Source organism: Drosophila nasuta, chromosome X, assembly GCF_023558535.2.
Source record: "Drosophila nasuta strain 15112-1781.00 chromosome X, ASM2355853v1, whole genome shotgun sequence".
Lineage (NCBI taxonomy): Eukaryota > Metazoa > Arthropoda > Insecta > Diptera > Drosophilidae > Drosophila > Drosophila nasuta.
The window spans coordinates 11,444,224-11,457,815 of record NC_083459.1 but is presented as its reverse complement, the minus strand read 5'-3'; the positions used below and the strand labels follow the sequence as shown (position 1 = coordinate 11,457,815).

General features: G+C 37.1%; 1 protein-coding gene across 10 annotated transcripts in view; it reads left to right on the top strand.

Moving 5' to 3' along the window:
- Window positions 1-13,592, top strand: part of LOC132797031 (Ca(2+)/calmodulin-responsive adenylate cyclase) — a 50,410-nt gene that overhangs the window by 3,491 nt on the left and 33,327 nt on the right. The gene's annotated exons all lie outside the window — the stretch shown is intronic.

The following is a 13,592-nucleotide window of genomic DNA, read 5'->3' as shown; positions in this document are numbered from 1 at the left end:
TGGCTGTGTATCTCTTGCTTCGACACTTTGCGCCGCTGGAGGCATTCTAGCTGACGCGCTAAAGTGCCAGTTGCAAGTTGCAAGTTGCCGGTTGCCGGTTGCCGCTTGCCGCTTGCCACTGCAACATCATTACATCGTGATGATGCGCATCTGCAGCATCAGCAGCGACAACAATAACTTCATCATCATCATAATGAGCAAGTTGCATTGCATTTGCAGCGGTTCAATGAACTGTGACCGCATTCCTCCTCCTCTTGTTGTTGCTGCTGCTGCTGTTGTTGTTGTTGTTGTTGCACGCATTGCAAATTCAGACAAAGCTCTGTTCGCTTAGAGCAGCGACGCCGACGCCGACAACACACAACTTTATAACGCGCTGCAACGCAGAATGTAATTGCAACTTTTATATGCACCCAATTTCCCCCCATTTTGTGTGTGTGTGTGTGTGTGTGTGTTGCAACAACCCTCACGCCTCTCACTCCTACACAGCTGCATCATCGGTGTGGTCTGTGTGGCTGCCACACAGCTGAATGCTGCTGCAACAATCGCTGATCTTGGGATCTATGGCGGCGCCAAGAATTTCCTTGAGTTTGCCAACTCAATTATGGCCAAAGATTTTAATCGACTTTGCCGTTTATTTAATTGATTTTTCTCTTTTGTTTCGCTGCATTATAAAGAAGGCTGACACCACAGACTAAGTGGGGGTGTAGAGGGTGTAGGGTGTTGAGGGGGGAAAAGACGATGACACAGGTGACGACGATGAAGTTGACGACGTTCAAGTCAAAGTCGAGGAACGTGACATGCATGCAAATTGCAAACGATGATTGAAACACCTGAACTGGAACTTGAACTAAACTAAAATGCCTCTGTGTGTGTGTGTGTTCATGTGTATGTGTGTGTGTGTGTGTGTAGTGAGGGTGTCCGTGTCACTTGCCACAATTGAATCACAAAGGAATTACTCGCATTCTTACCGATATCCGATAGCACGCCACAAACGCACATATTTCGCATTGTTTTTACTTTGTGTTTGACACAAGCTAATATTGAAAACAGTTAATATCTTGTATTCCTACGATTCCGGTTATAGAGCACATAATCTTGGATCGAAATAAAGAGTAAATCACATTTTATGTCGTAAAGCGATCAAGTTGAGTTTACCAGAGGGAATATCACAGAAAATGTAATTGCTGTTTACTTTAACAGACATTTTGTATATAGACTTTATATTATTATATATGTACTTCATTTTCGCTAGATCATTCTACTACTTACTATAACCGAAAATATTCAAAGACAGAACTTATCTCTTGCAAGATTTTGAAATGGAAATTTCTTTATATAAAGTATTGGTCACACTGTTAACTGACATATTCAGTTACTCAATTATAATTGGAAACATTATAAATTCTATTAATTAATTAATAAATTAATATAGTTATTAATCAATTCATCGATCACTAAAATGTCTACTTGATATAATTAGTTTAGTTTTAGAGTTATATTTTGTGTATCAACGAGTTAAAATTTGAATTTTAACACCTTGAACTTGAACATCTCAATTTGAGAGAAAACTTAATAGATACTTAGGTAAATGACTTAATCATATAGGTTAGCGCACATCTTAATAATTATAGGTTTTATTCGTTACAGTAATAATTATTGTTTGCCGTCATAATTGCTTAACCGAGTTCAAAGTTTTATTTCTATGATAAAAATAGCTGCCTTTGGGATTCTGTTAATAATTAGAATTGTTTGTAAATACAAATTTAGAGTTTCAGTTATACTTGCGTTTAATTTGTATTGTTATGGTTGTTATTATTATTTATATGGTTACAAATATGAAAAGTAAACAAATGATTGATATGCATTTTGCTTTTTATTATGCAGAATTTTATTAATAATGAGTTTCGAACATAGTTCAGAAAAGAATTTCTACATTTTCATATTATATGTTAATTGTATCCATAATTAATCTGTGCAAAAATTCAAATGTATTTTCTCTCGAACATTTCTCAGGAATCGTGCGATTCTCATAATAATTCGATTATTTTATATATTTATATTTATTCGATTCTGACAATATTAGTTTTGAATACTTTGACCTTTCTACTTGAACAGATTATTTGAATAAAAGATGAGATGACATAATATAATATTTAATTAAAGAAAAGCGTTTTTACAAAAATTAAAAAAAAAAAATTAGATTTGAGGTAAAATATTTAAATTTTACAAGAAACAATCTTTATATTGTATAGAATAATATAATAATAGATTTTTAAGACGAAAGGAAGAAACAAATGCTAGAAAGCATTTATAATTTCGAAATTGTATTTATTGTATTTGGATATAATAAAGTTTCCGAATATTATGTATTAAACTCGAAGCTGCGAACATTAAAATTATAATGAAAATCAGATTAAGAAGTCGAGTGTCCAGGAACAACCTTTGCACTCGATCGATAATCAGCTGAAGAGCTGTAAAACAAATGTTAATATAAAAAAACAAAAGAAAGAAAAGTTTGATGTGATCTTAATGATCGCGGCGATGACACATCAACGAGTAACGATCGCTTGATCGAGGTGCTGCTTGGCACCTGTGGCAAAACTGGCAGCTTGCCACGTGGCATGAGGATGAGGTGTGGCATGCCTCATGCCGCATGCGTCTCATCGCAGCCGCTGGCGGCTATCAATTCGTTTGCTGTACGCAAGTCGAGCAATTAAGCATTTTTAAGATAGCCAAGTTGACACAACGATCGAGCGAGCGAGTGAGTGAGATGGCTATACAGAAGGAGTCGCCACTTGGGCGGGGCCAATGAGGTGTGTCGAGGGAGGCGAAGGAGGAGGGGCAGCGGGGCAGACAAACTGGTTCTCTGTGCTCGCTTTGGTTTGCATGCCACCCAACGAAGCAACGTGCAGTAGCGTTAAAGGCGCAGCGCGGGGGCAACTTGGAATCTTATTTGGGTCGCCAGATTGTTGCCGCAGTTGCAGTTGTTGTTGTTGTTGCTGCTGCTGGCGTTACTTGTACGCTGTGTGCGTTTCAATTGATTTCTAATTAACCAAAAGCATTTGGCATAGTTTTTATTTAGTATTTTTTTGTCGTTTCGTTCTCTTGTTGCTGTCTTCGCCTTCAGCCCAAAAGCACGCCCAAGTTGCACGTGTCTCTCTGTGTGTGTGTGTGTGTGTGTGTGTGTGGGGCATGCACTTGATCCGCTTCCGCTGAAGGTGCCACCACAGTTGACCCAATCACACACGTGCCTCACGTGGGCGTGCGTCTCTCTTTCGGCTTTCAGCTTTCGGCTTTTCTTTGGTTTTGTGTTTTTGAATTTGTAGGTCAAGCGTCGTTTTGTCGGCTTTCGTTTGGCTGGTGTAGGAGGCGCCACCAAGATGCAGATAATGTTGAGCTGCCTTTTCAGCTTGCCTCAGCTTGCGGCTTTATTAATTGCGGCCACAATTAAGCGCCGCCAAACGTTACAAAGTGAGAAAGAGAGAGATAGAGAGAGAGAGAGAGACAAACGGACAGACGCCCATTCAAGTCAATTAGCTTTATGTAGGCGCAAAAATTAATTTGTTTGCCGCCAAATGTGGCAGAGTGACTGCAAATAGGCAAACCAGCAAATCAGAGAAGCAACGACTCACACACACACACACACACACACACACACATCCACACTGTGCTTGCAAGAAATTAACTGCGCCTCGAAATTCATTCGAAGCACAGCTACAACAACAACAACAAAAATCAACTTCACAACGAAGCTTTAATGCCCTTTTGACAATAAATTATCGCATCCTTCAACCAATTTCGAATTTATCGATCGCTTTTCCTGCCTCTAAATTCCTATTTATCGCGTGACTTTGGCCACTCAATAATAATGTGCACAACTCCCATTTTATTCTTGATGTACTTTAAATATTGCAACAGCGTCGTGCAGAATAGAAAGCAGCACATACAATTTTGTGTTTAACGCAGATGTGAATTTTGTCGAGTGGAAACGCGTTGGATTTTAGGCGCCGAGAATAGCATTTGCTATGGAAACGCGTTGTTTGACCTTTTGCTGCTGCTGCAGTGTGGATTACTGTAATCGATACTATCGATATGTTATTTTTAGTCTGCGCTTACGCTTTATTTCATTTATGCGCTGCGCTTTTGCTGCAAAGTTGAGATGCTATCTGGCGAAAGGTTATATTATCGATCTAATTGCTGCTATATTTCGGAATCTCTGATTTGAGTGTTATGAAAGGCGTTAAGGAGTTCGCCCATATTCTCAGTACTATCGATAACATAATGTTAATTAATAGATATGCAAGGAAATCTTCCACTACGAACACTTCTGCTAAGTAGATAATCCTTTTAGCGAACATTATCTATCTATTCGGTATAGTTCTTAAAGTAATTGCATCTCTATTGAGCGGACACCTCCCTTGGACGGCCATGAGTGTCCAGTCATTGCATATTATTTCATTAGATTTTATTTTATTAAACCAGTTTGCTTATTCTTATATGGCAAATATGTTATTGCAATCGATACTATCGATATACTTTAGTGAAACTCTTTACTGCGAAGTTTAGACGCTGTCTGTTTGCAAAGGTATATATTATCGAAAAATTTGACTTTCAATTTGGGAATTTTTAATTTGTTTATTGTATAAAGTGTTCAAAAGTCATTTGGATATACTTTACCATCGATTATTTGCAGCTATGTTTACTATCGATATATTTGCATTACGTTGCAGAACTGTAATTAATATCTAACCAACTTAGCATCTCAAGCCAGTTATCTGTTTAATGTCTTAATCATCGTTGCAGTTAGAATAGAATGATAAATATAGTGGGATTAAGTTAAATTGCTTTGTAAGCGATGTCAGACCTTCAACTGCCTGTTGCAAACAACGTAACAAAGTTTGAATGCCCCTTGGGCCACAGGCTGAGTTCGGTTGAGCTGCGCTTAACCGAAACAGTAACAGAATCCGAAACCGAACTGAACTGAACTCGACGCAACTCCAGCGGAATGCGCTGGCAATTAAAATGAACTCACGCTGGCAACCCTGACAAAGACATGCCGCCAGTTGGACAGACGCCATTTGGTTGGCATGGACTTTAAATGCAATTGCAACTGTTTGCGAGTTGGTGGAGAGAAGCAAAAGTGCAATAGAAAATCGCTGAGTCAAGCGGCCAAACAACAACAACAACAACAACAGCGAACACCAACTTGCACTACAAAGCGCGCGCATCGATTTAAAAAATGTACGCGCAGTCAACGTCGACGTCGACTGAGACTGCGACGTCAGCGTCGCTGTTGCGCACGCGTAACAAATTTGTAATGTTCGCGCCGTTGATGAAACTTGGTTTGCTGTTGTTGTTGGTGTAGTTGTTGTTGCTGTAACAAATTAATGAAAAGCGAGTTGCCAGCAAGTCGACTCTGGAATGCACTCAGTAGACTATCGATAGACAACTATCGATTTTTCCTAGTGATGATGCAGCCTGCGGAAAGTGCTAACTCCCAAATTGAAAACTTTAAGTTAAGAGTATACTCGATATTATCTACAAAACACTTTCGGAAGTGCATTTTGCAGAAAACTATCGATGGATAGCTATCGATCGTTGCTAGTGATGGCAAAATCACAAAAGTACTGTCACCAACTTCATAAGCAGTCATGCGATCGATTAAGATTATCTACAGAAGGCGGTTGAAAGAGTAGAATTCATTCTGTAATGCACTTCACAAGCAGCAAACTATCGATAGTCAGTTATCGATTGTTGCTAGTGATAGCAAAATAAAAGTAAACTGTGACCAACTCCATTAACAGTAATTTAAATAACTTACAGAATGTAGTTGGATACTGAAATGCAGTTCGCAGCTAGCAAACTATCGATAATGAGATATCGATTGTTGCCAATGATGGCACAGTGAGTAAAAACTGTCAACTACTCTCGAAATTTGCAGGCTTTTATGCTTTATCTTTTGTACTCGATCGATATTAACTGTAGAAGTCGGTTGGGATCGTTAAGATTGTTTGGCTGGCCAAGTTCACTTCAGTTCAGTTTAGTTCAGTTGAGAATTCCACTTGTCAAGTGGCTGTCAAAACTTGAGCAGAGATTTTTTCAAGTGGTTTTGAGTTTGTTTTGACAACTATATTTCAATTACTTGAAATATGCTGCAGCCTTTCGCTTGCCTCTTTTTGTTTTTGGTTGGTTGGTTTGAATGCGGCCGTTTAGCAATTACGCTGAGTGTGTGTGTACTTCATCTTTTGTGTGTTGTGTGCTAATGTGTCTTAACAAGATTAACATCATCATGACGCGAGATGATCATCATTGAAAATTGAAAACTGGCTGCCAGGCCACGTCTGGTCAGCGATCAATCAAAGCAGCCAATCAATCATCAAGCCTGCGAGCGAGAGAGCGAGAGAGAAAGAAAGCAAGCAAAGGAAGGAGATGAGATGTACAACAAATATGTGTGTGTGGCTGCAACACAGTCTGACAGCCATTTGACATGCAGTGAAATTGTATTTGTTAATGCCACAATTAGCAACATCACAACAGCAACAAGTGCCGTCAGATTGAAGCAGCTCGCAGACAAACAATTAACACGCCATTTGTATTGCTGCGTTATGAAGCCGAAGTCTCAACTCGACTCGACTCGATTCGAATCGAATCGCTTCGACTGCCTTCTGGACAGCACTTCAGTTGGTCTTCCATCTCGAATCTCGAACACAATTTGGCCGCACTTTATCAGCCATTGTCCAACACTTGAAGCTGTCGAATGCTTTTGGCCCTTTTGCTGCTGTTTGTTAAACACTCGATGACGTGAGCTCCGCCTTCTCCTCTTCCACCTCCTCCTCTACCTTCCGCATTAGCTATATATGTAGGTCACGGAAGGTGCAAAAAGGATCTGTATTGCAAATAGTTAGCTGAGAATTGATGACAGCAGCATTTGCATTGGAATCGATACACACACAAATACACAAATGATTGATTGACTGCTCCATTCACAGCTGAGTCAGTTGAATTTCAGCAAATATTTCACGCGCTTATTGCTTTCAACTCTGAGACAGTTTGTTAAATACATTCTATATTCGATTATATAATCATTGATCATAATATTCAAATGGGCAAACTGTTGACAATTCAATTTGCATATATTGAAAATACTTTCAGTTGATTAAATCAAAATCAGTTAAATTCTAGCAGAGTATTTATCGATCATTAGCAGATTTGATTCAGCAATATCTGTCGTGTTATTGTTTCTTAAGCCAATGCGGCGACAATTTGGCAGTCTCCGATCCGTTTAAGCAACGACAATTATGACATTTAAGCGGCCAACGGTTAGCTGGAAATCGTTTTTCAACAAGAATCGCTGTCAGTTTATTGCATTTATGAAGTAAGCAAATAACAATAAACAAAACAACATCAGCACGTCGAACGTGGAACGTCGAACGCGGCTTTTAAAGCCACATACAAATTGATTAATTAAAATGAGTTTCGTTCTCTTCTCACGAATATATTTTGTTTGTTTGCTTTTAATGAGCTGCGCCGTGCGGTAAATTCGGGGGGAAGAGGGTCGAGGGTCTTCGGGGGCACTTTGTGTGCGCAACAAATTAGCGACAACGTTGACAATAAAAAAAAAAAACAAAAATGAAATACAGAAACAAAACAAAAAAAAAAACAAGCATACATATGCTTCCATTTAGGAATAAGTGTCGTATACTTACTCTTTCTGACAAACACACATCCATCATATCGTCACTTCACATCGTAATCAGTCAGTTTACTTAGTTTCCTGGTCTTAGCTCATAGCCATATACAAATTTGACACTTACAACATCAGGGGAATCACAATGAGCTCAATATATTGTACATACATCAATTCTGAATTGTAATTAATTTTGTTTTATTTAGTATAAAAGGATTATTTTTGATGTTTGTTGCAGTTGTGACAATTAAAATAAATGATGAATTCAAATCGCTCTAATATAATTGATAGTTTCATCATTACTATTGATATTTCTACTCAATACTATTAAGAATATTAACGAGGATTATTTTTAAATTTAAATTTCGGCAATTTTCATTTTTAAATGATTCATCACACAAAATGATAAGGCTGTAAATTAATCAATTGTATTTGTTTCCTATTATTATTGATAGTTCCATTTAATACACAAAAGGCTCAAATTAAAATTGCTTTGCAATTCGAACTTATTTATCACTAAAGCTCTATAGTAATCGATTGTATTTTGTATTAGTTTATTACTATTGATAATTTTATTTAATACTAATAAGAATACTAATAGTATCGATTATTGCAATTTATTGCACAAATAAATCTTCATTATAGTATTATCGTAATAAATTATATAGTTATATTATACTGTGGTATAAACAAATCTTGCTCTTCAGCGGTTTATTATGGTAATAAAATTCATTGTACTGATGATGTTGTATTATCTATGAAATGAACTGTTAACAGCTATTTATTGACTTAATATATTTTGTTTTAATTTCAATTCTGTAATATAAATAAATTCAACTCTTGAGCCATTTATTACTGCCATTAAATCGAGAAGTATTATATTCAGTAATGGGAACTAAGAATTTAACGTATTTTATTGAAAAGGTAAACTTTTTAATAGTATGGCATAAACTATCCTCAATCTTCAGTAATTTACATATATTGTATAATATATTCTATATAATATATTTTTTAAAAACTCTGTTGATGCAGATTTATTGACGTGCCTAAGAAATTAGCTATTAGCAACTATTTATTGATTTAATCTCTTTTATTTGTATGCTAAAATATTTAATACTTTGGTCTGAACAAGTCTATCTCTGCAGTCATTTATGATTTGATATTCATTAATATCGCTGCCGATGAAGTTTTATTGAAGTATTTCAGAAATTAGCTATTAGTGGCTATTTATTGATTTAATCTCTTTTATTTAATTATACTAATGCTGGGATGGGAAAGCAGCAACAAAGCTGCGATCGATTGGCTGATGTCAGTGAACTCCGCATTGGCAACAAAATGGCGGACAGTTGACTTCCGGCTGAGCTAAAATGGCTGCCTCCAACTTGGTGTTGTCGTTGGTTCGTCTGCTGTGCTCTGAGTATGTGTGTGTGTGTGTGTGTGTGTGTGTGTAAAATAATAACACTGCATTGCAATGACGCAAAATGGTCGTCGCTAGAGACTTGGACATGGACATAGACATGGACATGGTAATGCATAAACAACCTGCCGTAAACCCAACGCCCTAAAGCCACGCCCCCATAGCTTAGTCCTATGCAGTCGGCAGTCGACAGTTGGTAGTTGGCAGTTAGCAATCCCATGGCAAGTGTCTTCCGGTAGCTGCTGACGAGTGCTTATCGGTCGGGTCGGGTCTGGTCGGTGTATCAAGAACATCAACTACCGTTGGGGAAGCTCCATGCCTAATCATCATAATGCGTGCTAAATTTATGAGCGCGAATTTATCTTTCATTGCTTGTCATTGTTGTTATATTTGCTGTCCCGCTGGCAATAAAATAATAACAAGTGTTGCTTGCGCACACAACAGTCGAATGGGGAATACCCTTACTTTGCTCTTAAGATAAAGTCAATCGATAAAAGAGTTGCATGAAATGCGTTTTGCCATAGTGTGGAGTAAACATTGTTTAATTTACCGAATAAGATTCAATTTTGATCAGTGAACTAAGTCGTTCGATTCGTTCATTGTTCATTGTTCTATATCGTTCATCAATCTGTTCATAATTTTAAGAATAATTTTATATCTGTTGGTATTTATGCTTAAAATGAATCCACATATCCCTCTATTTTAATCAAATTTGAGTACTGAAAATCGAAAACAATAGTTGCCACATAAGTTCAAATATTTGCTCTGAATAAAATATGAACTAAATATCAAAAGTGAACAAACAAAAATTTGAGCAATTGAAATCGAACATCTAAGAACTGTGAAGTGAACTTGTTCACCTATTGAATAGGTTATTTCGGTTCTGAACTGGAACTAGTGAAGGTGAACTTATTCAATTTGTTCACTTTACTTTTGTTTACTAAATGTTTATGTTATTTTTCTTCGTTCGCTAGTTTCAATGAGTTTATAAAGAAGTTAATCTTATATTGAGATTCATTCACTCCTCAACTGGATCAAGTTTGGTGACCAAGTGAAGGTGAACTTATTCAGTTTGTTCACTTGACTGATTAGGTTACCTTTTGTGTGTTCACTCGTGAACTGGAACTAGTTTGATAACCATTTCTTTGTACTTTCAGTGAGTTTATGGAGATTGCGATTCGTTTATTCATGAACTGAGTCAAGTCTGGTGACCAATTGAAAGTGAACTAATTCAGCTCGCTGATATTATTAAATATGTAAAGAACTTTTAACTCTTAATTCTTTCAGTCAGTAAAGAAGATTTTCTTATATTAAAATTCGTTCACTTATGAACTGGATCTAGTTTTCTGACCAAGTAAAGGTTAACTTATTCAGCTCGCTGATATTATTAAATGTGTAAGGAAGTTTTGTGAACTGGAAGAATATATTCTTATATTAAAATTCATTCACTTATGAATATTCTTATATTAAAATTCATTCTCTCTCGCGAACTGAAACTAGTTTGTTGACCAAGTCTTTGCTACCTTCAGTGAGTGTATGCATAAGTTACACTTATATTGAGATACAAGCAGAAGACAAGCGAAGCTTCGTGATATGCCCATAAAAATCAGTGTGGCGTTGATTGAATTGCGCCCATGTGTATGGGGTGCGGGGCGGGGCGTGTCGTGTCCGGGCGGGGGGTGTAATCAGTTCTCAAGTGGTGCTGATAAGCCTCAAGTGCTTTGGGTATTGGACTGCAATTGTTCGAGTGCGAATACTCGTCGTACAATAAATGTAAAGAACTGTTTTTTCATTATCAATGTCATAACTGACTCAACTGAGATTTCGACTGAGATTTCTTTCCCCCTTTTTGTTGTTGTTTTCCACTGTGAGCAATGCAAGTGAGATTTCATAAACATTTGGCAAACTCTTTGGCATCCATGCGGCTAAACACGTCTGACATTTTTCAACTTTCTCCTCCTTTCGCCTCCCTCGAACGTTTTCCAGCTAAGCTGTGAGGCTTGTCATTATTATTATTATTATTATGGTATATACGTTGTCTACTTTATGGTCGCCAAATAGAAAACCTTTTATCGATTCGTCTCCCTGACATCACACTGAGAGAATATGCATGCCATATAGATACAAATATGTGTGTGTGTGTGTGTGTCGTTCGCTATATATTGCCATTATATGGCAAGAACGATAAATAGCTGGAGATTGACTGCTGTGCCAACAAACAGACAGCAAACAGGAAGCGAGCTGAGGGCATGCGAAGGTCAAGAGCATGGGCTCAAATGCAAAAAGGCGTGTCAAACAAAAAAAAAAAATACAATAAAAAATACAACAAATGCGACACATTTGGATGAGTTGATTATGTGATTATGTGTGCCGGCATATTTATACTTCACATTCACATTCACAAGTATTGCGACCCCACAAATACCGTATTCTCAAGCTTGACAAGCTACTACACAAATTGAGCAACTTATTATCCATAAAACACATCGTTTGTTACTCCCAATTTATCAACGTTGCATCTCTGAGCAGCACATTGAAAACGCATTAACTTATTACAATTTATCATACATAATGAGTTGAAAAGTTTTTGTATTGTATTTTATTTTATGGTAATGTCGATAAGGATTTCTTAACAGATATTTGACAAAGTCAAGTTATATCAAAATATTGATTCAACGCATTTTAAACAATAATAGTTGCTGGTAAATATATTTAAATAAATATTTGACCATCAAATTTAGTTCACAGATTTGTAATTCTAAATATTTGTATTTCATTTGTTTATGGATCGAACAATAATAAAAATATGAGTCAAATAAAATACCGTACATTTAATTAAATAAATATTTGAATATACAATTTAGGTTAAACTTTTGTTATTCTAAACATTTTTATTTTATTTATTTCTTCAACATTTTTGTATGATTACTGAACGTCAATTGTAAACGCAAAATTTCCAATCAAATATGGTATTTCTTTCAAATATGATTGAATTAAAATAAGCAAATATTATGATTTTTTTAATTCCATTCTCGGTTAAGTAAAATGCCTTAAGTAAGTAATTATAAGATAGGAGCTTAACGTTAGGAGATTTTAAATACAAACTATTGATAGGATTGTTTGTTCGATTATCATCAAATTTGCATTTAAATGAAAGGCTTAACATCATATTTTATAATACATATTTGATTTAGAAACCGTTAATAATTGTCAGCTTTAAATTACCAATATGAAAATAGTACTTAAATATTTGCACTTAAATATAGATTATGCAAACAAAAAACTGATAAATAGTTACGTGTAATTTCACATGCTTAGATAACATCTCGAATGCATAAACACAGTATAGCTGACAGTTCAACTTGCTGCTCGCATATCCTTATTCTCAGGGGGCATTAGACGGCACCTGTGCTCTCCGCTTGGGGGACAGGGGGACTGGGGAGGGTGAGAGTTAACAATGTGGACACATTTGTTGGACCCAAGTTGCAGCTGCTGTTTCCGGTGCGTGGGTCGCTGCACTCGACGCCAAAGCGAATGCGAATCCGAATGCGAATGCAATTCATTTGGCCCATTTGGTTCAACAACCCGAAGTAAAGTTGCAAAGTTGTTGTCGCTGCTATCGGAGTGCCGCCGGACACAGGACACCTGGACGTCGGGACATCGGGACATAGGAGATAGGAAGCACCGGTTGGACAGTTGTGTTGGGCCTTTTGTGGCCAAAGTCATCTGCTAAGTGTCCAGCTTCAGTTCACTGTCCACACTCCAAAAGATACAAATGTATCTTTCTATTCGAGCCGTTTTATTTGCCTTGCATTGCTTTGCCTTGTCTGACTCTTTTCAAGTTCAAGGACCACGAGAGTCCGCCACGTTAATACAGCTGCCGTTGCTGTCAACTGCACAAATCCTTTTCATGTGATTTTCCCTGCTCTGTGTGTGTGTGTGTGTGTGTCGAGTGTCCTTGCGAATGCCGCGAACATAAGCACGAGCAGAAACACAAACACAGACACAGCTTCTCAGATGTGGACAAGCGAAAAGCATTCACTTAAATCATTCCGCTTGCCATTTGGATTTTCATTATGATGACGTTGATTTTCCCTGCCTTCTTTTTTTTTTTGTGTAGTTTTCTTTTGCCACTACATATTTTATTTGTACAATATGTTTTTTTCTGAGCAATTTCTAAGGACAAAGTCAATGACAATGTGCAGTTTGTGTGTTGGCTCTTGAAATTATTATTATTACTTGTATTTTTGGGTTTTTTTTTTTTGGTTCGGACGTTTCTTTCTTTGTTTCTGTTGTCAGCTGTCTTGCTGTCCATTTAAAATTCAACACTTTAAGCGCTTTTAAGTGAAACGCGTCAACGCCATAAGATTGGAGGAGGACAAAAGAGAGAGAGAGAAAGAGAGAGCAATTACGATAGCGACGGAGCGGGGAAGAATTCTCAAGAACAATGCACATCGGAGAAAGAGAACACATCAATTAATCCATATA